Below are 24,040 nucleotides of genomic sequence, written 5' to 3' on the forward strand. Positions count from 1 at the left end.
AGCCGGAGGGAGGACTGGGGCTGCTGAAAGCTGTCTGGAAATTCCTTCTGGCACCTGTAAGAGTCCCCCTCCTTGTCCCTCTGGCAAACTCATTGCAGAGGAGACAGCAGAAATCCTTCATGCTTTGCGTCTCCATCCCTTTGCACCCTCCCTTTACTTACCTCCCCCCACCATTCCTCTCACTTGCAGGCTTGAGCCTCTTGCTCTGCTTCTCCAGTTGGAGCTGCTGGACAGCAGGAACCCAGGCAGGGTGGGGAGATGCAGGACCTGATCCAATCCCTAGTGAAGTCAGTGGGGGCTGAATCAGGCTCTCTGCAAACCTCATCTGGTGTAAATCAGCTTAGCTCCACAAACTGTGTTGAAGTCTGTGGAGTAATATCCGTTTACAGCAGCTGAGGATCTCACCTATGGTATCATTCCCCAGGTGTCTAATTACCATTAAGATGCTGGTAATAATACTACTAATAACTAGTGTTTATCTAACACTTTTCATCACTAGAGTACAAAGTGCTTTCCAAAGGACAGTAGGATCATTATACCCATTTTATAGATAGGGACACTGAGAAAATGACATGTCTAATATCATCTAGCCTGCCAAGGGTAGAGCTAGGCATTGAACCCCAATCTCTGGACTCCTGGGCTGGTGTTCTACCTGGAAGGTCATGCAGCCTCCTGGTAAGAGGGGTGTTGATTTCCTGACCCCAGATCCCTGATATGGGTCAAGCAGCACTGGGAGCCACTACAGCCAACATAAATTAGAGAGGCCACAGAGCTGCTCTAAAGGATACAAAAGGTTAATACTACATGGCAGGGGGCAGTATCCACTAACTCCTGTTCCATAAATAGGACTGTATGTTGTTAATGCAGAAAGGAGTTGAGACACTCCAGTTTCCTTTTCTACTTTTCCACTGTTACTGCGTTTTTGGCACTCTGCTCTGATGGTGAAAACAGACTTGTCCATTTCACAGGTTGCATCAGGGAGCTTCATTACCAGCATTCTAGGTAACTGCTTAAATCGATTTTAAAAAAAAAATCAGGAAAAACATCTCCCTGGCACAGCACCAAATATGGGGACCAGTCTTCATGGCTGTGCTCTGTTAACTCCCTTGTCTAATGCTTTTCCCTGTGATTATGGAAAACTGCAGACCACTGGGCCGCTCTGTGTAGTAACTGCTATTGTTGTCTATAAAGGCATGTCTAGGCTGGGAGATGGGTAGCTGCAAAGTTCAAAGGTCATCTTGGAGGCCTCCCATTGGAGCAGACAGAGTTGCATGCTGAAGTAGGCTGTGGATTACGTGCCATTAGGTAAAGTATAAAAATCAAGGAACTTTGTTTAATACAAGCTGTCCTTGGATCAGTATAGAGAGGCTCCCAAACCCTGCCTCTCGCTTCATACAGTCAGGAGACTAGCAAGGTTTGCAAGCAGGACTTGGCTAAACTGGTTTTGTTTGGTTGGTGGTTGGTTATTTTTTGGTGGAAACTTCAGGAAAAAAAAAAGTTGGGCTGTTTCCTAAGTTTCCTGCAAACATGTTTTAGAAAAGCAGAAAATGGGTTTTGGTTGGTTGGTTGGTTTGTTGGGTATTTTTAAGGGGAGAGGGTGTTTTGTTTGTTTCTGGCATTTGTTTGTTTGTTTGTTTCTGGCATTTGCTTGGTTGAAAAACAAGTGAAAATGTTGTTCTGATTGACAAGCTATGTTCCATTTAAAAAACAAGCCCAAACCCGGACAGTTTGTTGAAAGGGGTTAGACCCCTTCCTGCTTTTGAATAAACTGGGAACTGTGTTGTTTTCAACACAAATCCAGGTGGCATTCGTTGGTATTCATTTTGGCGGCTTGCCTTTGTTCAAAGCAAATGGTACACCTTGCAGAACTGAAGGGCTGTTGCATTGGAGTGAACTGAAAGCATCAGATCTGATACGGCTGTGCTGTGAATTATGTTGCTGCTGATGGATGTAGTTATTGATCTATTTCTTATATCCTGTCACTGTGGTTTTTGGGTGGGTGTATGTAAGGGAGGAAGACTGGTCTTTTGGGAGTATGGCTCTAGACTGACATTTAGGAGCTCAGGGAGCAAATCCTGGCCTGCCTCCTTGGGTGAGACACTCAGGTCAACGTTTTAAAAAAGAGCTACTGATTTTTGGTGTCTAAGATGCTTATACCGTGGGATGGCCTTTCTGGGTGCTGAACCACTGCAACGCGCCCATTGCCTTGTTGTGGGTGCTGAGCCCCCCCTGAAAATCAGGCCCCACAGCCCTGATCCTGGGCGTTAGACCCCTCACTACCTTTGAGGATCTGGGCCAAGGTGTCCTGGGTTGGGCACCCAGAATCAGAGGCCATTTTTGGAAACAGTGGCCAGAACGTTCGTGACTGTTTCCCTGTTTGTACTGTGGGGCTCACCCTCCTTTCGCAACTCTCGGGGGACCCCAAGGCTTAATTCATTAACGTCTGTGTTTGTGAGATGGAATATGCTGCATTAAACACACTATATGCTGTGCTCAGCCTTACCCAGACCTGCCCTGCTGCCCCTCCCCAGCCCTCTGCTAAAGAGTTTCCCCTCAGAAGGGATTCTTAATGGGTCCCATTGTGTATCTGCACTGGTGCCAGAGTCAGAATGAAATTAGATTAGTGTAATGGTCTGTGTGCTGCAAACTTTGGACAGCTAGAGCATCCAGGAAAGGATGGGCCACTTCTAGTCACAATGGGGACTAACCCCGGCAAACCTTTTCTCCAAATCAACAGCGAGAAGCCGGAGAAGCCGAGAGCAACCCAGACAAGTGGAGGGGAACTAAGACAGACAAAGGGAGGCAGAAACTGAACCCCCCCTGCCCTTTAATTACAATTCAAGGCAATTATTTTTTCTCAGCTGCATTGGGGACTAATTCCTTCCCAAAGTCTCCCAGTAAATATTTTCCCAGTGCTATCAAATTTGCTACACAAAGGAGAGCCAGGGCTGCGGCTTATCTCAGTGGAGTATTATTCCCCTATCTTCCACTGTGTAAACCTACTCGCCTGCCGATAAGAGGCCTCACACAAAAGATCAAAGAAAGCAAGACTGTTATGGAGAGCGGGGGGGGGGTGGTTCTTTTTCTTTTCTCTTCTTTTTTTTTTTTTTTTAAGTGTTGTTATAAATTTGCAGTCACAGAAAGAGCCGCTTTTCATCCCAATAACCCAGATTAAAATAATTACCCCAGGCCAGTTTCATTAGCGAAGTCTATATCAGTGTGTCATGCTGCCGAACCCCAAGTTATAGTCAGCACCTTAATTGTCCCAGCCATCTTTTTCCTCCCTTGATGGGGAGGGATAGCTCAAGACCTGGAAGGGAGGGGCTTAGCAGGCTAAGTAAGACAAGGGCAGTACACTGTTTCTCTTGTACTCCTGGTTCAAATTCCAGTGTAACCTGCACTAAGGATGGATTCAGGAAGGTATTTAATCATGGGAGATTTTCTGTTGCAGTCAATGGGAGATAGGTGTCTAGATACCCTTTGAGGATCTAGGCCCATGTGCTTAAAAGCTAGGTGGGTGGTTAAATGAATTAGGATCCAAGATAGTATGGGTCTTTGTCCCCCTCTAGTGGCTGATACAGATACAAGTCTACTCATATATGAGTAGCTGATCCAGCCACAAGTCTGGGGGAGGGATAGCTCAGTGGTCTGAGTATTGGCCTACTAAACCTAGGGTTGTGAGCTCAATCCTTGAGGGGGCCATTTAGGGAACTGAGGTAAAAATCTGTCTGGAGATGGGTCCTGCTTTGAGCAGGCGAATGGATTGGATGACCTCCTGAGTTCCCTTCCAGCTCTCATATTCTATTATTGTTACCTGCAAGAGGAGTTATTCTTTTCACTCAGGTAGTAGAGGCTCACACTGAAGATCCTAGGTTCAAACCTTCCAGCCATCCAGGCCTGGGTATTGATGTGGAAACATGGCCCCGCTCTGCCCCAGGAGTTGTCTATTAGCTGCAGGCTCCACTGGCATGAGAGGCTATGAATGGAGCATTGTCTTACTCTGCAGATAGTTCTGTGCAGGAGAACAAACAGCTCCCTGGAGCCATGTAACACTGCAGGATTTGTCTGTGTGCCCAGGTAAGGGCAAGGAGGGGGATGGAGCAGTAACACATCCGTCAAGCGGCTGGCATTGATTTTCCTCCCTCTCTTCATGTTGGCTCATTTCACCAAATGCTGGTGCCAAGAATGGAGTCACAAGACACATGGAGAGGGAGCAATACAGGGAAAGGAACTACATGCAGGAAAGGATGAGGGAATTGATCTTCTTCTCCTGTGCCCTAGCACTAGGAGGCCTGCTTCCAGACTCTAAGGGACAGAGATTCTGAGGGACTCGCATACCAGTTTTCCCCTGGCAAAACTCCCCTGACTTTAGTGCAGATGCTTTTGATTTACACAAGGAGAATCATGCACCAGGTGTAATACTGTGGCATCCACACATATGCCAGACCCTCAGCTGGTGCAAATCAGTGTAGCTGACCTGGCTAGGGGTGTGGGTTAAAGCTCATGTGCCAGGTGGACTTGGGCTGGTCAACCGCCCGCTATCCAGTGTGGATGCAGGCTCAGTCACTTGAATGATGATAGTCCTCCAGGATCTTCCCAGTTTGCCCTGTGGACCCAGAAGGACAGAGACGGTCACTTGCAAAGAATCTTAGAAAAGCTCAACTTATTGCAGCACCCAGAACTGTGGGATGTGCCCCTAGAAGTCCTAGCGATACACATGGGGGAGACAGCACCAGTGCAGAAGCTGTTACTCCAGAGTGGCTTTGCAGTGTGGCTGCTCACACCCAGGCTAAGCGAACCCGGGGACCAATCAACCACGTTAATTCAAGCAGTGAAGACAGACCCTCAGTAAGTTCTTCACACCCACTCCTACTCATATACACACAATTCACCTGCTCGTGCATACAAAAGGAATCACACACAGACAAACTAGCAAACAAAGCTCCTACGGCCTGATTCTCATTCACACTCAGTCCCTCTGATGGCAGCACAAATGGATCTTAAAGTGAGCATAGCTGACATCCAGTTTAAGATGAGAATCAGGCCTCTCAAAACTAATCACATGCTTTTTCTTCTACATGCTGTGAAAAAAGATAGAACAATGACAATCACTCTTTCTAGTTAGAAACTGGGGGGCTCAGATCTGACACTGGTGCCATGCCCAGACAGGGCTATACCTAGAAAGACAGATAGTACAGAGTTCTGAATTCACACCCTAGTGCACTAGCACTATGAGTCATCCTCATACCGTGGGAAGTAATGCTAGAATTCATACCCCCAGTGTCTGAGCACACTTCCAGTGCCTCCTCGCCCCTAAGTTCCCATCCTAAAATCCCTCACCCCCTCACACCTACAAACAGGCCAGACCCCCTCTCCTTCTACCTCTAGTTCCCCCAGCAATGTGGTCCAGAATAGCTGTTGCTACAAATAGTTCCACAGAGAGATACTGATTTGCAGCCAGCTAAGAATCTGGCTCAAGAGCGTCTCATGTAAGAGACAGCCCCAAAGGGAGCGTCCCCTTTCCATCCTAGCCACGGCCTGTCTGCACAGATGGCAAAACCTAAATGTTATGATAAGGTATTTCTCCCAAATTTCCATCTTAATAGAATTTTTGTGCCTGTAATTACCCTACAAGCTTGAAAAACTGCCGGAATCCCAATTAGGAATCTGACGACATAATTGGCCCCTAATTGGAAAGATTTGTCAAATGTGAACAATTTTTCTCAGCTCCTTCCCTCCACCTCTGCCCCCCGTGAAAAATCTGAATTATTTTCTCCCTGCCACCTACCACCTTTTCTTCATAAACAGGGAGCTGCATCCCCCCAGCTGCACCATGTACCAGAGCTGCATTCTTTCAGGTTCTCATGAAAGACGAACACTGCAGCAGGTGTTAAGTCATTTTTATATTTCTTGGAAAACTGTGCTTAAAACAGAGACAGCGAGAAAGAAGCTTTCAAAACCGCTGCCTTGGGGGGTTGACTTTGCTTAGGCATCAAGGACAGGAGCTGCAGAACCAGTGGCAGGTTGAGGAAATGGAATCCACTTACAGAAAGGTTATTGGAGCAGAGTTTTAAGCAGTCAGACGTGGAAGAGGCAAAAATGAGTCTGAAACTGGTCTGCTGGATACTGGGGAGATTGGCACGTATTTTACCAGCCAGGATCCATTTGGGGCAAGAAAAATGTGATTGCTATCACATGTTAGGCACATGTCTGGGGATCAGCTGCAGGGTGGCTGTAAATGCTGCAAGTGATGCAGCTTTTCTGTATCATGTAACGTTTACACATTACCGGGCATCCCGTCTGAAAAAAATTATAAAATCCCCAAAAGGGCCATAACTCATAGAAACATGGTTTAATTTTGACCAAAATTTGCAGAAAGCTTCTAAACACAATTGGTAATGCAACTATGTACTCAAAATAGTGCTGGTTTGGAAACGTTGGGAACTGTTTTGCCCCAGGTGATATATTTATGCATTTTCCTCTACTTTTTGCCACGAGTTAAAGCAAAAGTCTGTAGTCACATGGCATTTTCCCATTATTTATAGTATGAACTGCTTTGAGAGAAGCTTTTCTCTCTGCTGTTTTTATAAAGTTCTGCAGATAAAAAGACCCTTACCGCCTAATTATAAAACATGTATTTGATGTTTTCCACTTGGCAGGAGATTTAAGTCTAAAACACACATGGTACAATTGTAATTATCTTCTTACTATTTCTGAATACAATGACAATACATGTAAACTACTTATATAACAGAAATGACTCTTAATAGAAGGACTGTGGAGTGTCTTGTATGAATATATCATGTGAATAACAAACTATAACTACGGGTATGTACTTTTATGTAACCCTCACCTATAATTAGGAGCTACTAAATGTCTAATGCAACACCACTTTGAGTTATATTTACTCACAAAAATAGTCAGTAATTTGCAGGTCGTTGAAACATTTCTAGTCGCCCTCAGAATCTGTGTCTGACGTATTCAACATGCACTTGCTATGCTCGTCACTGTCACAGTTGCGTGCATGGAAGCCCTTCCTTGCGTATTTATAGCTCCTTGTTGCACCGGTGCTCTCATGGCTACACTGCCGAAACAGGAGGATAGCAGCAGGAGCAGGTGCCTGCACCATCATTGTAGGAACAAGATGTCCTGTGCTATCTATCATGCACCCCTAGTTGATAGAGGACACTTGAAGATACTGAACTGTTGCATGATTCCATATGTATGACTGATCATTTGCATCTTTCAGGTGCTGCCTGACAGAGGCTATTGTTGGTAGCAATTTCTTGCTTGTTTTGTTCTTAGCAAACAACTCATAATGCACCTTTTCCAGAGATGCTTGCTGCTTAGGTGCTGGTGATCCATAGGCTACTGACTCTGAAAAAGTTGCAGTGGGCTTGGACTGCAGTTACCTACCTTCAAATCTTGCTAGCAATACTGAGCAAAGATTACTTGCTTCAGCTGTTGCTTGGGTCCTTGTTAATTCTCTAGTTCCGTCAGTGCTGTCCATGCCATGAATTCAAAGTAATGGTCCTAATTTATAAAGCCATCAACAGGCAGACACATAGCTACCTCCTAGCCTGTCAGATCTTCTCTGATGGGTGACCATGCCTGAGAGTTTCTGCTCTTTGCCCTCGAAGCTGCTCAGACTGTATGTAATGGGAGCAGGCTTATAAATTACAATGTGCAGCTAGGTAATTGATACAGCACAGCTGCTATTTCATGCTTTTTCTTAGGATGGGATGAAATCACTTTTCTTTTGCATAAAGCTAGAGCAAGTGTTCACCTAGAATGTATCCGACATGCCATCCCCTGAGCTGGCCAACACACAGCTCCAAAACCCAATAAGCCCAGCATTAGCAGACTTCTACTTTGGGTCTACAACATGGTGCTGCTCTGAGCAAGGCCTGGAATGCAAACCCATGCCAGAGGAGCACAAAGCCTGAACTAGCATTTTGGGCACCAGTGGTGGTACAAATTTGGGGTTATGCTCAAGGGACTGCTGAGGTACAGCTTCCTTCTCCTCCCAGCAAATGACCTGTGCTGAATTTTAAAGTGCTGTAAAATGCAAATACAGAACAAGGTTGGCTTGAGAACTGGTATGCTACATCCAGAGCCAGAATACTGTCTGGATTTAGATTTTGTGTCAGTTGGTGAACAGAGCCTCTCCATTCCTCTGACCTGGGGAACTCTAGCAGCATTTTAGTTGGAGGTGCAGAGAGCACTGACGCCGCAGGCATGCAGTGCTGAGCGGGGGAATGAACTGAGTGAGTTCATGCCAGAGGCACACAACCCAGCATTCAGGGCAGCCAAGAGTGGGCATGCACAGGCCATGGCATAGGCACACACAACCAGATCCAAAGTCTCAGGTTTCGGCACTGCTGTGATCCACAAAACCCCTGCTCAGCTTCCGCCTGACCCTGGATGCTGCTCAGTTCACTTGGTTTTTGCTGGATGCACCTCAATTCACTTGGTTTTTGCTCTGTGCATCTGCCTCTGAGCACATATCCTGCTGCCCTACTCTGGGCACCACCTGCCTATATCGTGCCTGACCCCTGGCCTAATTCTCAAACCAGGGGCCAACAGTCATTGCCCTGCCTATCTTCCCTGTAGGGCTGGACTTGGGAGGCAGACTCAGCATCTGCCTAATTCCACACAAGAGAGGAGAGAGCCTCCCTTATAGCGGTTAGATTGAGGTGCGCACCCAGGAGAGTGGAGAATCTGAGGCAATGTCCTCCCTCTGCCCGATGCACAGAAGGAATTGGGAACAGGGATCTGCCACCTCAGATGAGTGTCGTGAGAGAATGAGCTTTCCCTCACAACCTTTAGCCCCAGTGGTTAGGGGCCTTACATGGTTTAATCCTCACACATACATCCTACAAGAAGGGAGATAAACAGGGATCTGTCATCTCAAGTGAACGCCCTAATCCCTGAGCTAAGGATATTTTGATGTGGGGCTGCTCGTCCTCTCTTGTTGAAACTGTTCCACTTTAATTAACTCCTAATTAGGCCCCAGACAGCCTGAGAATCACTCTGTTGTCCATAGTTTGGGTACTCACCAAGGTAGGGGAGACTGATGCAAAGCCCCTGCTGCTTGATTAAAAGGAATTTGTATAGCACCCAGGTACGTCTCAAGTGGTGGTCCCAAGTGCTGGGCTACAAAGTATTTTGACATGGGCCTTCCCCTCAGTCTTTCCTGTTGAAGTTGTTCCACTTTAATTAACCATTAATGGGGGCAAAGCAAGATATAGTTATGAGAAGCCCTCTAGCTCAAGGGATGGGAGTTTTGCCTGGGATGTTGATAACCCTAGTTCAAGTCTTCCCTCTGCTTAGTGTAAGACAGGCCTTTGGAGAGGGAATGTCTTTCCTCTTGCAGCTCTTCCACTTTAATTAACTCTGAACTGGGCCAAACCAAGGGCTAACACTAAGCAGCTTACTATAGCACAGAGGTTAGTGCTTGTTTCTGGGATGCTGAGGTGCCTGGTTCAGTTCTTCCCTATGCCTGTGGAGGGATAGGCCTTTGGGCGGGGGGGGCATGGCCTCCAGCTCTCCTCTTGAAGCTGCTTCCACTTTAATTAACTATGAATTACTCCAAAGCAAACTCCTCAAAAGAGCTGCCTTCTCTGGTGTAGAAGTTTGGGTACTTTCCTGGGATGCTGAGGGCTCTGGTTCAATCCCTGTGGCAGGGAAGGGGTTTGCAACATGTATCAGCTGCCTGTGGGGCCTTTTACTTAAATATTTGTTGGGTGGGGGTGTGTGCGCTGAAAAAACAAGTCACTCTTTTGTCCCCCTCAGCTAGGCTACCTGCCCAGGCTGTGGGAGACCCCAGGCCCAACCCCTCCTCTGCAAGGGGTTGTGCCAAGGCTCTCCCACCTCCCAGGAGACCTCCCCCCTCCTGCCTCCCACTTACACCTCCCAGTCCCACCCCCAACCTGGCCCCCAGCCACCACCCCTCCCACCTCCCAGGACCAACCCCCCACCCCTCCTGCCCTTGCCCCCACCCACCCACCACTCTTGTGAAGTGAGCCATCTCTGTTCAAACCCCCTTCTGTTTCCAGAAAGACAAGGGCCTTCCGCAAGCGAAAGGGGACCTAAACAGGAACCTCCAACTTCTCCCCTGGGGGGTGGGACAGCCTTCTCCAAATCCTTTTAAATAGTCAGAGGAAGGATTTGAACCAGAATCATCCACCTCCTAAGCAAGCAACTTAACTGCTGGACTATAGAGTGACCCTAGACCTTGGCCTGGCCCAGTTCATAGTTAACTAACTAAAGTGGAGACAGAGTCAAGAGAAAAGAGAGTCAGAGCTCAAATCCCATCTCTGGAAGGGGATTTGAACCAGGGCCTCTAACACCACAAGCTAGGGCCTAAACCACCAGGCTATGCCAGGCTTCTTAAAAAGGTACTTTGATTGGGATCATTTAATACTTAATTAAAGTGGAAAGGCTGCAAGAGGGGAGGCATTTCCTGCTCAAACCCCTTCCCAATCCAAGATCAGGGGAGGGTGCGCCGAGCCAGCACCCACAGCACATACCCTAACCACCAGGCTATGCAAAGGCTGAGTATTGCTTTGCCCCAAGTAGCAATTAATTCAAGTGGCATGGCAGCAAGATAAATGGGTTCAAACAGCATGGTGGGGGAGGGGGCTGTGAACCAAGTGCTCTAACACCAGAGGCAAAGTCCTCAGCCACCAGGCTATACAGTGCACTTTAGTGTAGACCTTTGCTTTGGACCATTTCATAGTTAATTAAAGTGGAACTGCACCAAGAAAAAGGAACTGGTGGCTCCTATCCCATCTCAAGGGGAGTCAAACCAGCATCACCAGCACCCCACAGGGGGCTTGTAACCACCAGCCTATGAAGCATTTATTTGGCATGGCTTTTCTTTTGGCCCAATTAAGAACTGATTAAAGTGGAACAGCATCAGGCAGAGAGAAAAGCACAAATCCCTTCTTTGTCACAACCATTGCCAAGCGCAAACCAGCCTAGGACACAGCTTCACACAGAGCTGCTGTTTTGGCCCCATTAATAGCTAATTAAAGTGGAACAGCTTCAAGAAGAACAACTGAGGGAGTTCCTTCTTCAAACTCCTGCACCTCTGTAATCAGGCAGAGAAAGGAAGCAAACCAGGTTCTTCACCATCCCTGAAAAAGGCCCTAAGCTTTCAAGCTAACAGGGCTTCTGACTTTCACTTGCTACTTTGCTCCAGTAAATCATTAATTAATGTGGAATGGCTTAAAGAGAAAAGCCCAGTGGAGCCCCACAGCAGAATAACATACACCACCAGTCAGGCCACTCCTTTCAGAGATAGGAGTTCACTGCTCAAACCCCTTTTCATTAGCAGAAAGGGGAGGCCTCAGAACAATGGGCTACAGTGGGAATCTTGCAACCTCTGTGGCCTACTTAGTAGCCTTAACTCAGACTTAGGAGTCCTGTTGTTGTCATCCCAGTGATATAGAAACACTGGTATCACCACAGCTAAGTCCTTTTGGCAACATAGGGAGAAGGGAGCTGAACCTGGGACTACTTGGTTGATATTACAGCAAACAGCACCGTGACTGTAAGGAACCCGAGAATGGGCATGACTCAGGCATATAGCACTGAGGCCAAAGCAGAAGAGTTGCTCAATTCACACCACAGCCACAGTGCTAAAATCTGGAGCGCAGGCCTGCTTTCTGAATGCCACAAGCATTTAGCTCAGGGTGGGCAATGCAGAACAGACACCATCAGAGGAGGCTGAAGAGTTGAGAACAATCAGTTTCAGTGCATGCCCTAGCCACAGAGCCCTGAGACTGGGGGGTTGGGTGTCCAAAGATGCATGTGAGAGACATTCTGGAGCTCCCCTTCCACCATGCTCCTGCTGCTGTGGGGGAGAAGAATGCTAAACCCCTTCATTGCCCACTTTTCTGGGTGCTCAGCTGCTGTTTTCAGCCATCTCTTTTTTTCCCATGCAACTGAGCAGGGAGTGCGCAGAGACTTGATGTTGTTCCACTTTAATTAACTATCAGTTGGGCCAGGAAAAGGCTCAGAATTGCTTTATAAACTGGTGGTTAGGGTGCTGATCGCAAGAGTTTCAAATCCTGCTTCAGTGCCTCCCTCTGTTATTCAGGAACTTGGAATGAAGTGGGAATCTTCACTCCAGAGGAACTGAACCTGGACAAAGCATAAACATAATTGATGGGCTGCACATGCATTTTATTAATGCTCCCTGATTGTACACAGTTGCCTGGAGGCACAGATGTTAAAATATTACCTTATTTGAAATAACTTCTTTCTTTATGCATCCCAATCTATGTGTAAGAGTTATTTAGCCCAATGTATGTAATGTGAAGTTGGACATAATAAGGGAGCCATGGGCTTGAACTGAAATAAATAAAAAACAGGCTTAAAGTCCATCATGTTGCAGCCTCTGTGGCCCAACGTAGGTGTCCTGTTGTTGTTGTTGCAACCACCAGGCTATCCAGTACTTCTTACAAGTAGCTCATCTTTTGGCCTAATTAATGTGGAACACCCTGAAGAGGCCAAAAGCTGCCTCTTTAAACCTGTTCTTAACAGGAAGTGGGAGGCATTGAGGGAGGATTTCCGACTATTGCAGTCAGCACCCTGACCACTGCCTTACAGAGCAATTCTGAGCCTTTTCCTGGCCCAATGGGTAGTTAATTTAAGAGGAACATCGTCAAGAAGCTGAGCACTCCCTGCTCAGTCGCATGGGGAAAAAAAAGTGGGCAGCGGAGGGGTTTAGCATCCTTCTCTCCCCTCCCCTCCTAGTAGCAGGAGCATGGTTGAAGGGGAGCACCAGAATGTCTCTCACACGCCTCTTTGGACACCCCAGTCTCGGGGCTCTGTGGCTAGGGCATGCACTGAAACTGATTGTTCTCAACTCTTCAGCCTCCCCTGCTGGTGTCTGTTCTGCATTGCCCACCCTGAGCTAAATGCTTGTGGCATTCAGAAAGCAGGCCTGCGCTCCAGATTTTAGCACTGTGTCTGTGGTGTGAATTGAGCAACTCTTCTGCTTTGGCCTCAGTGCTATATGCCTGAGTCATGCCCATTCTCGGGTTCCTTACAGTCACGGTGCTGTTTGCTGTAATATCGACCAAGTAGTCCCAGGTTCAATTCCCTTCTCCCTATGTTGCCAAAAGGACTTAGCTGTGGTGATACCAGTGTTTCTATATCACTGGGATGACGACAACAGGACTCCTAAGTCTGAGTTAAGGCTATTAATTAGGCCACAGAGGTTGCAAGATTCCCACTGTAGCCCATTGTTCTGAGGCCTCCCCTTTCTGCTAATGAAAAGGGGTTTGAGCAGTGAACTCCTATTTCTGAAAGGAGTGGCCTGACTGGTGGTGTATGTTATTCTGCTGTGGGGCTCCACTGGGCTTTTCTCTTTAAGCCATTCCACACTAATTAATGATTTACTGGAGCAAAGCAGCAAATGAAAGTCAGAAGCCCTGTTAGCTTGAAAGCTTAGGGTCCCTTCAGGGATGGGGAAGACTCTGGTTCGATTCCTTTCTCTACCTGACTACAGAGGTGCAGGAGTTTGAAGAAAGAACTCCCTCAGTTGTTCTTCTTGAAGCTGTTCCGCTTTAATTAGCTATTAATGGGGCCAAAACAGAGCAGCTTTGTGTGAAGCCCTGCCCTAGCCTGGTGGTTAGGCTGGTTTGCGCTTGGCTATGGTTGTGACAAAGGGATTTGTGCTTTTCTCTCTGCCTGATGCTGTTCCACTTTAATCAATTCTTAATTGGGCCAAAAGAAAAACCATGCCAAAGAAGTGCTTCATAGGCTGGTGGTTACAAGCCCACTGTGGGGTGCTGGTGATGCTGGTTTGACTCCCCTTGAGATGGGATAGGAGCCACCAGTTCCTTTCTTCTTGGTGCAGTTCCACTTTAATTAACTATGAAATGGTCCGAAGCAAAGGTCTACACTAAGTTGCCCTGTGTAGCCTGGTGGCTGGGGCCTTTGCTTCTGGTGCTAAAGCACCTGGTTCAAAGCCCCCCCTGGCGTGCTGCTTGAAGCCATTTATCTTGCCACCATGCCACTTGAATTAACTGCTACTTGGGCCAAAACAATACTCAGCCTTTGCGTAGCCTGGTGGTTAGGGTATGTGCTGTGGGTGCTGGCTCAGCGCACCCTCCCCGTGATCTTGGATTGGGAAGGGGTTTGAGCAGGAAATGCCTCCCCTCTTGCAGCCATTCCACTTTAATTAAGTATTAAATGATCCCAATCAAAGCACCTTTATAAGAAGCCTGGCATAGCCTGGTGGTTTAGGCCCTAGCTTGTGGTGTTAGAGGCCCTGGTTCAAATCTCCTTCCAGAGATGGGATTTGAGCTCTGACTCTCTTTCCTCTTGACTCTGTTTCCACTTTAGTTAGTTAACTATGAACTGGGCCAGGCCAAGGTCTAGGGTCACTCTATAGTCCAGCAGTTAAGTTGCTTGCTTAGGAGGTGGATGATTCTGGTTCAAATCCTTCCTCTGACTATTTAAAAGGATTTGGAGAAGGCTGTCCCACCCCCCAGGGGAGAAGTGGGAGGTTCCTGTTTAGGTCCCCTTTCGCTTGCGGAAGGCCCTTGTCTTTCTGGAAACAGAAGGGGGTTTGAACAGAGATGGCTCACTTCACAAGAGTGGTGGGTGGGGGCAAGGGCAGGAGGGGTGGGGGGTGGGCCTGGGAGGTGGGAGGGGTGGTGGCTGGGGGCCAGGTTGGGGGTGGGACTGGGAGGTGTAAGTGGGAGGCAGGAGGGGGGAGGTCTCCTGGGAGGTGGGAGAGCCTTGGCACAACCCCTTGCAGAGGAGGGGTTGGGCCTGGGGTCTCCCACAGCCTGGGCAGGTAGCCTAGCTGAGGGGGACAAAAGAGTGACTTGTTTTTTCAGCGCACACACCCCCACCCAACAAATATTTAAGTAAAAGGCCCCACAGGCAGCTGATACATGTTGCAAACCCCTTCCCTGCCACAGGGATTGAACCAGAGCCCTCAGCATCCCAGGAAAGTACCCAAACTTCTACACCAGAGAAGGCAGCTCTTTTGAGGAGTTTGCTTTGGAGTAATTCATAGTTAATTAAAGTGGAAGCAGCTTCAAGAGGAAAGCTTGAGGCCATGCCCCCCTCAAAGGCCTATCCCTCCCCAGGCATAGGGAAAGAACTGAACCAGGAGCCTCAGCATCACAGAAACAAGCACTAACCTCTGTGCTATGGTGAGCTACTTAGTGTTAGCCCTTGGTTTGGCCCAGTTCAGAGTTAATTAAAGTGGAAGAGCTGCAAGAGGAAAGACATTCCTTCTCCAAAGGCCTGTCCCACTCTAAGCAGAGGGAAGACTTGAACTAGGGTTATCAACATCCCAGGGAAAACCCCCATCCCTTGAGCTAGATGACTTCTCATAACCATACCTTGCTTTGGCCCAATTTCTACAAGAGATGAAGAGCAGTCCACATCAGAATACCCTTTAGCTCAGAGATTAGAGCGCTCATTCAGGAGATAGAACCCTATTCAAATCCTCCTATTAATTCTAGAAGGACACTAACCACCTCATGCAGGCTTTGAGGGTCTCACTGTTGTTCCAATGATTTCCTAAGCCTCTTAAAGTTAGGGATGGCAATGCTGTGTATTGCAACCCGCAATTCCCTTTGTGGGTCTGGGCCACAAGGCGGAGACAGAGGGGAGCTGAGGCCAGGTAGACTTGGCCTATATTACAGGCAAACAGCACTGTGACTGTAAGGGTGCTGAGAATGGGCCCACCGTGGACATATGAACTCAGACCAGAGAAGAGGGATTTCTGGAAGTGTGTATGTTCAGTTCATATCACAGCCACCTCACGGAGACCCAGGCAGTTGAGAAGGAAGATGCTTTGTGAATGCCAGAAGCACTCAGATCAGGGCTGGGAGTGCAGAATAGATATCCTCCATGCAGACCCCTGCCTCACACCCAAGACCAGAGTGGGGAACTGAGAACAAACAGACTCAGTGCATGCCACAACCCCTGAGCCTGGGAGTCAGGATGCCCAAATGAGTATGTGAGAGGCATTCTGGCACACCCTTTCCCCCACATTCCCCTGCTGGGGTGGGCAGACATGGAAAGAAGAGCTCTAAATTCTTTCTCCATTCACGTCTCTGGGTGCTCAGCTGGTTTCTTCAGCCATCTCTTTTTTCCAATGTCACTGAAAGCTGAAGTAGAGTCACATACACTGAGAGCACGACTGTTTGGCAGCCTAAGACACATGTCCATTCCCAGCTCCATAGCCACTCTGCGCCTGAGAATGAATCTCTTCTTTGGGCCCACACGAGTTTTGAAATGGAATTCATGCACCCCACGAATAGAGCAATATCTTAGCCACACAGATGCCATATCTGAGTCCAAGCACCCTGTTTACTCTGGGTATTTGTTTTGCATGAGCAACTTGGGTGAATCTACTTCCTTGTGAACTGCCTCAAGTTCCAGTATTGCAGAATGGTGGCCAGGCACTACTCTCACTGCTCAAACCCACCAGCAAGGTGCACTTCACAACCCGGTGACACTGTCTGCTCACACTTCACGATCCAGACATCGAGGAGAAAGTTTGCAATGTTAAATTTAGCCTTTGAAGTTGATATCATCTTCACGTGTTGCTTTGGTAAAACGGTGTTAACACAATGGGGTTCCAAACTTCTTGCATTTGAATGATTCTTCATTTGCATAATTGTCATCAAGAGCCACCTTGTATTCATGATTTAGTCTAACGACAATGTTCAGCGGCTGACCGGACAGCTCCCCAAAAGTTTTTCACTTGGCACTACCAGTGGACATCACCTCCAGAAGCATGAGGTCAACAATAGCTAATGTTGATCATAAGAACAGCCATACTGGGTCAGACCTAGGATCCATCTAGCAGTGTCCGGTCTTCTGACAGTGGCCAATCCAGATATTTCAGAGAGAATTAACAGAACAAGGGAATTATCAAATGATCGATCCATCCCCTGTTGTCCAGTTCCAACTTCAGGCAATCAGAGGTGAGGGACAGCCACAGCATGAGGCTGCGTCCCTGACCATCCTGGCTAACAGCCATTGTTGGACCTATCCTCCATGAACTTATCTAATTCTTTTTTGAACCCATTTATACTTCTTACTTTCTAATGGGTTATGTATAAGACCTCAACAGCTGAGCAGGCCGATGAAGCAGGATCACCTCTCAATTGTTGCCAAGGCAGGTGAAAGCTGAAATGGAGGAGAAGCCCCTGGTTGTCTTGGAACTCCTCGCCACCAGACTACAGCTGCCTCTTCCACCAAGATTTGTGTGGCTGCTGGTGTGCAGTGGCTCCCCCCACATTAAACTACTCATGCGCAGGCTTCTTTCCCAGGAAGAACGTTCTCCCCACACCCACCTGCAGCGATGGGCGAGTGGGGATGGGGACAGGTGAAGTGATCACAAGGAGTCCCTAGTCACAGACCCATTCACAGGCAGTAACCACAAGAGGATCATCATTTGCCCCTGGACTGGGATAGGGAGGCATTTTCAGCAGCAGCGGTCACGAATGTACAGGGCATTGCTACTTGCTGTTTGCCTTGCTACTCACTGCCACCAAGACTGGTTTAACGACAACAACATTGAGATCACAGCCCTTTTGGACCAGAGGAGAAAAGCTTTCTGCAGCTGGCAAAACCATCCATCATCCTGTCAGAAGCAGAGCTCTTCCCATCAGCTCAAAGCTGAGGTTCAAAGGAGGATACGAGATATCAAAACCAAATGGTGGGAGGACAAAGCAACACAAATCTAAACGTTCGCTGACAGACATGATATGCGGAGCTTTTTTTGTGAGGAGAAAAAGACCCTGTACAGAGCAAGGTGCTCTCTCACCGCTGAGATCCGAAGATGGTAGTGCCCTTCTTAAGGATAACAAATCCATCAAAGAGCTCTGGAAGGAACACTACCAAAAGCTTCTAAATCGAGAATCATCTGTGACTGACGACATCATCGACTCCATCCCTCAGCACTCAATCTGCGAAACTCTTGCCAACCCACCAACACCTGAGGAGGTCCGCAAAGCAATTAAGCATGTGAAGAACAATAAAGCTCCAGGTCCTGATGGCCTACCAGTTGAATTACTCAAAGTAGGGAAAGAAACACTAACTAACGTGCTTCATTTGCTGCTCCTAAAAATCTGGCGCACCGAAGAAATCCCTGCTGACTCACGTAATGCTGACATCATCACCATTTTCAAAAGGGGAGATAGGGCTCACTGTGGCAACTATCAAGGCATTGCCCTCCTCTCCATCGCTGGGGAGATTCTTGCTAGAATCTTATGAATTGCCTGCTCCCTCTTGCAGAGGAAGCACTTCCAGAGTCCCAGTGTGGCTTCAGACGATCACGAGGCACCACTGACATGATTTTTGCAGCCAGGCAGATCTAGGAAAAATGTCAAGAACAACACCAGGAGCTGAATATGGCCTTTATCGATCTGACCAAAGCCTTCCACTCTGTCAACCATGAGGATCTGTGAAAAATCATGTCAACGTTTGGCTGCCGAAGCAAATTTACCACTATTGTAAGACTCCTCCACAACCAGATGACTACCTCCATGCTGTGCAGTGGCTCTTACTCTGAGCCCTTTGTCATCCGAACTGACGTAAAACAAGGATGTGTACTGGCATTCACCCTTTTCTCCATTTTCTTAGCAGCTATGAAAATGCTAACCCAAGAGCATCTACCATAGGGCATTGGCATCCAATATCAGACTGACAGCAACCTCTTCAACCTTTCTCGTCTCTGTGCCAGAACTAAAGCAATATCTGCAACAATAACCAAACTCCAGTACACAGATGTTAGTGCTGTTGTTGCACATTCAAAGGTGGCTCTACAAACAGCTGTTAGCTGTTTCTCTGAAGCTTACCAAACTCTGAACATCGGCAAAACTAAAGATCTCCACTAGCCAGCTCCTGGTCAATCGACAGACCCAGCAAGGAAGATCTACATTGACCGAGAAGAACTGGAAAATGTAGAATGCTTTGCCTATCTTGGCAGTTGTTTCTCACAGAGGGCAGACATAGACATCGAGATTCAGCACAGAATCCGCTGTGCCCGCCTTGCCTTTGCCAGACTGTCTCACCAGCCGTTCAACGATCACAACATTGGAACACGTGCTAGACTTTTAGTTTAGTTTATCAGGCAATGGTAACCCCAACTCTTCTCTATGGATGTGAGACTTGGGCGACCTACAAAACAAGGAATGCCAGCACCAGCACTCTCTTTGGAAGATCCTCAGCATAAAGTGGGAGGATCGTCAAACTCATGTCAGTGTCCTCAGGGAGGCCAACATCTTCAGTGTGGAGGGCCTGATTATCCAGCACCAGCTGAGGTGGAGTGGGCACTATGTGCACACACCTGATGCACACCTACCAAAACAAGCGCTGGATGCCCAACTCACCAAAGGAGAAAGGAAATGGGGAGGCTAAAGAAATGCTTTAAAGACACCCTTAAGATAAACATCAAGAGATGTGGCATCGACACTGCACACTGGGAGACAGCAGGCTAAGATAGGGATAATTGGCGAAGACTTGTCAGAGAGGGAACGTCCACTTTTGAGGAAAATCGCCTTGCCCTGGTTACAGAAAAACGCCAGAAAAGAAAGGACGGACAACTGTCACGCAGAAATTGTGGCCCAACCCTATCTTCCAACACCACCTGCAATGTCTGCCAATGAGCCTGTGTCTCAAGGATCAGAGTCCTCAGTCACCAAAGGACCCATGAAAAATAAAACCTGTGAAAGAGATCATCCTCAACCTATCGCTGACAACTTTTGGCCATCACAACTTCCCCTGGCAAGGAGTTCCACAGGTTGACCATGCATTGTGTGAAGAAATACTTCCTTTTGTTTGTTTTAAACCTATGTCTGTTAATTTCATTGGGTAACCCCTGGTTCTTGTGTTATGTGAAGGGGTAAATAATACATCCTTATTTCACTTTTTAAAGTGCTGCTGCACATGAAGCAGATGTTTTCAGGAAAACTACCCACGATGATTTCAAGATCTCTTTCTTGAGTGGCCACAGGTAATTTACACCCCATCATTTTGCACGGATAGTTGAGATTATGTTTTCTAATGTGCATTACTTTGCATTTATCAACATTGAATTTCATCTGCCATTTTGTTGCCCGTTCATCTATGTGTTTGATAATTCTGTTCTTTACTATGGTTTCAACCAGTTTGCCCAGTACTGAAGTTAGGCTTACTGGCCTTAATTGCCAGGATCAACTCTGTAGCCTTTTTTCAAAATCTGCATTACATTAGCTATCTGCCAGTCATCTGGTACAGAGGCTCATTTAAGCAGTAGGTTACATACTACAGTTAGTAGTTTTGCAATTTCATTTCTTCAGAACTCTTGTGTGAATACCATCTGATCCTGGTGACTTTGTACTCTTTAATTTATCATTTTGTTCCACAGCCTCTTCTACTGACACTTCAATCTGGGACAGTTCCTCTGATTTGATCTAAAAAGAATGGTTCAGGTGTGGGAGTCTCCCTCGTACCCTCGGCCGTGAAAACCAATGCAAAGAATTCATTTAGTTTCTCCGCAACTGTTTTTTCTTCCTTGAGTGCTCCTTTAGCATCTTGATCGTCCACTGGCCTCACTGATTGTTTGGCAGGCTTCCTACTTCTGATGCACGTAAAAAAAAATTGTCATTTGTTTCTGTCTTTTGCTAGTTGCTCTTCAAATTCTTTTTCATCCTGCCTAATTATACTTTACACTTGACTTGCCAAAGTTTGTGTTCCTTTCTATTTGACTTCCAATTTTTACAAGGTGTCTTTTTGTCTCTGACTGTCTCTTTTGGCTCCTGGAATGCTTGTAGCTCAACCACTGACAGCTTTTTCTCCAGCCAAGACAGGGTGTTGCTCTTTTGGGTCTTTCTTAGAGATCCACCCAAGTTGAAGAGGGAAAATGGGACAGGTGCCAGCTCATACTTCATCAGACCCTGGATATCAACAAGTCTGGTCTGGGCAATAACTGTCAGCTTGCTGGATATCTGGAGGACAGTAGTTATTGCTAGTGCTATCTGTGTCTTCTTTTGTTCGACTGCTTTGTTGAGATTATCCAACGATTTCAGATTATGCCTTTTTATGGGGTCAGAGAGGTCTAGCTCCCCCCTTTGTAACCTACTGGTTACAAACGGCTTCATTTCTTGTGTGCCCTTCTCTCCGATCATGCACAAACTTTCTGCAGTTTCAGGTGGGGGCACAGTAGACATTGCTGTCGGTTGTCTGGGTTTGTTCCAGGGTCAGTGCTCAAAGGATTTCTCATTCTTACAGTCGTGACTTTTATAATATTTGGACAGCAGTTTCAGCTGCAGCCGTGCAATTTGTGGTAGCTTCTTGGTAGGGCTGAAGGCTGCATTCCACACATTTGTTTGTCATAGCTGCTACCGCTGCCTTAAAATGTGCAGTCAGGCAATACTGGGTCAGAGCCTTATCCTTTGTGCAAAGATTCTGATGCTTCCTCAGTCCTTTCTGAGAGATTGCTTGATGGCCATGTCAAGGCACACACCAGAGAGCTTCTTCCGCAGGTGTAACTTACATCGTTCAGAGGGGTGGCTTTTCCACCAGAGTAAGCACTAGCGTGTACAAGCCCTAAGACACCAGTACATTTCAACATAGGCACGTGTCAATACGTGCACAATGTAACACACCAGCACAGGGCCACAAGCTAACCTACCAGCATATGGGCACAATTCAACATAAGCACTTAGGCACACATCAGTACACAAACACACAGGCATAGGGACACATCAAAACAAGGTAACAGCTGTTTAGCATAGACACACCCCTCCACACAGGGGCAGACCCCAACTTATAAGCATATATGCACACAAAAAGCCAACATGTGTGCATATCATGCTAACACATGCAAAATTCACCCCATATATGTACACACCAACACATGAGCAAAACACCACCACTGAGAAACATATGCACAAAAACAACAAAAGGACACAAAAACCCACAATGCACAGACATATGCACACGGTGACATACAATGCTCTACCCCAGTGGTTTGGCTGAAAGAGAGAGAGAGAGAGCAGCAGGGTGAGAGGGAGCAAGGAAGAAAGGGATGAGGAAGAAAGAGAAATCGACACTGAAATAAAGGGAAGAAACAGAATGAAAAGAGAGGCTGGAAGGAAGAGAAAGGCGGATTTAAGATGGAAAAGGAAAGATAGGAAGGAATGGACAAGTCAGAAACAGAAGGAGAAACAGAGAAAAGAGATGGGGAGAGAATTATGCCCTGACTATAGTGGGCGTGGGGTTGCACTGGTGTAAATATAACCAGTGCAAACCCACCTGCTTAGTGTGGCTGGAATCCCCATGACTGGAGGATTTTAAGAACACGTTGGATAAACATCTGTCGGGGGTGGCCTAGGTTTACTTAATACTGCCTTGGCATGGGAGGCTGGACTAGATGATGCCTTGAGTTCCCTTCCAGCCCTACATTTCTAGGATTCTCTGACAATGCTGGTGCATGACAGGACTTTCCATGCCAGGCCAAGCCTCATTTGCCACTTCTACAGTGTGTCTACATTAGGGGTTTGCATTACTGTAGCGACATCAGTGCAAGTTCCCCTTCTCTGGACAAGCCCCAGAACACAATGTGCACCAGATAAAAGGGTTAAACCAACCTGAATCACCACTGAAAAATTGCAGCTCCTGTGTTTTTTTCCCACCTGGAAACTTGGCAGGATGCCCGCTCTGGGCTAACACCTCCAAAGGAAACTGAATGCAGATGTGCAGTATGAGCCAGCTGGGAGTCTGCAACGGAAAGAGAATTAAAAATGAACCAGAAAAACGAGGCTGATGCAGCTGTGTCACTCGAAAATGACTTGGCTGATTTGCATCTAACATTTTTAGAAAAACTCCTCTTCTATGACTAAGCACTAGACAGTTTAAAGCAAAAGGATATTTTTTGAGGGGAAGGTCAGACGCAGAATCAATAGCAGGGCTTGGTACACAATGATCTACACAAAAGGTGCTGCGTTTACTCCAGGTGGCCATGAGCCCAGTTCCCCAGCTGGTGGAATTACAACAGATAACACTACAAACCACTGCCCCAGCTATGGACCTGGCCTGGCAATTTAAAGGTAGTTACCATTGAACTGGGTAAACATCTCTGGGGTGTGCAGGAAGAGCTGAACATTCCAGCCTGGCACAGAGGGGGTTAAGGGCCATGGGGCCCAGCTATGCAGCCCTGCACAGAAAGGGTTAATGGTCCACTCGGGGAAGGTCGATATGCTATGGCACAGTGCCATTTAACAGCTCGTCATGGAAGCAGGTAGGCCAGCATACAAGTGGTTAAATGATTCTGCCCAGGAGGCTTTAACCAGCTCAGTATGGGCACGGATTAAAAGGGTTAAGCTGGGTACCAGATAGGGGGCTGGGCAAGAAAGGGGTTAAAACGTGCAGTATGTGGGGAGTGAAAACTGCCCAGCACTAGATGGGCAAGAACAGTCCCCCTGGTATGTGTGGGGTTAATCAGCTATGTCCTGGAAGAGTTAGAGGGAGAGACTGGCAAAGAGGGGGTTGAGCCGCTGAGCACAAGAAGTGTTAAATGATCTGGTGCCCACCGGTTCATTTGTAAGCTTTCCAGACCGGAGATTCCTTTGCTTACTACTAACAATTAATAATCATGAATGAACACTTTGCGCTTAGATCCAGAACACCTTTCACCCTAGGGCCTCATTAAACATCACCTGTTCCTGCCTCTGCCTATCTTTTTATGGGGGGTTACCCTTTGCAACCCCTTCCCAAAAGCCTCCACACCTGGAGCCCACACATCCACAGCCCTTGTGTGCAGAATCAGCAGCCGCTCTCTCCTGGGGCAGCAGGCCCTTCTGAAGGGGTATTTACCAGCTCTATTGTTCCCATCTCCTCTCCATACAAGAGGCTCTTTAGTTAAGAGACAAGGGGAGGCGGGGGGGGGGACAGGGGGGCTGGTTTTCCTAATTAACAATTAGTGCAGAGTGTGCTGCTAATTATCTGGTTCCATGTAATTAAGAAGCTAATTAGTGCAATGTCAATTAAGATTTAATTAGTACCCTTG

The 24,040-nt window shown here is 47.2% G+C and overlaps 1 long non-coding RNA gene across 1 annotated transcript in view; it reads right to left on the minus strand.

Annotated features, from left to right (window-relative positions):
* LOC115651609 overlaps nt 1–22,747 on the minus strand; it is a 37,094-nt gene extending 14,347 nt beyond the window's left edge. Inside the window, exon 1 of the long non-coding RNA XR_004000395.1 lies at nt 22,623–22,747. This is a non-coding gene — a long non-coding RNA (uncharacterized LOC115651609). The remainder of the gene's footprint in view (nt 1–22,622) is intronic.
* Between the last annotated feature and the right edge of the window lie 1,293 nt (nt 22,748–24,040).

This window comes from Gopherus evgoodei, chromosome 4 (genome assembly GCF_007399415.2).
Source record: "Gopherus evgoodei ecotype Sinaloan lineage chromosome 4, rGopEvg1_v1.p, whole genome shotgun sequence".
NCBI lineage: Eukaryota > Metazoa > Chordata > Testudines > Testudinidae > Gopherus > Gopherus evgoodei.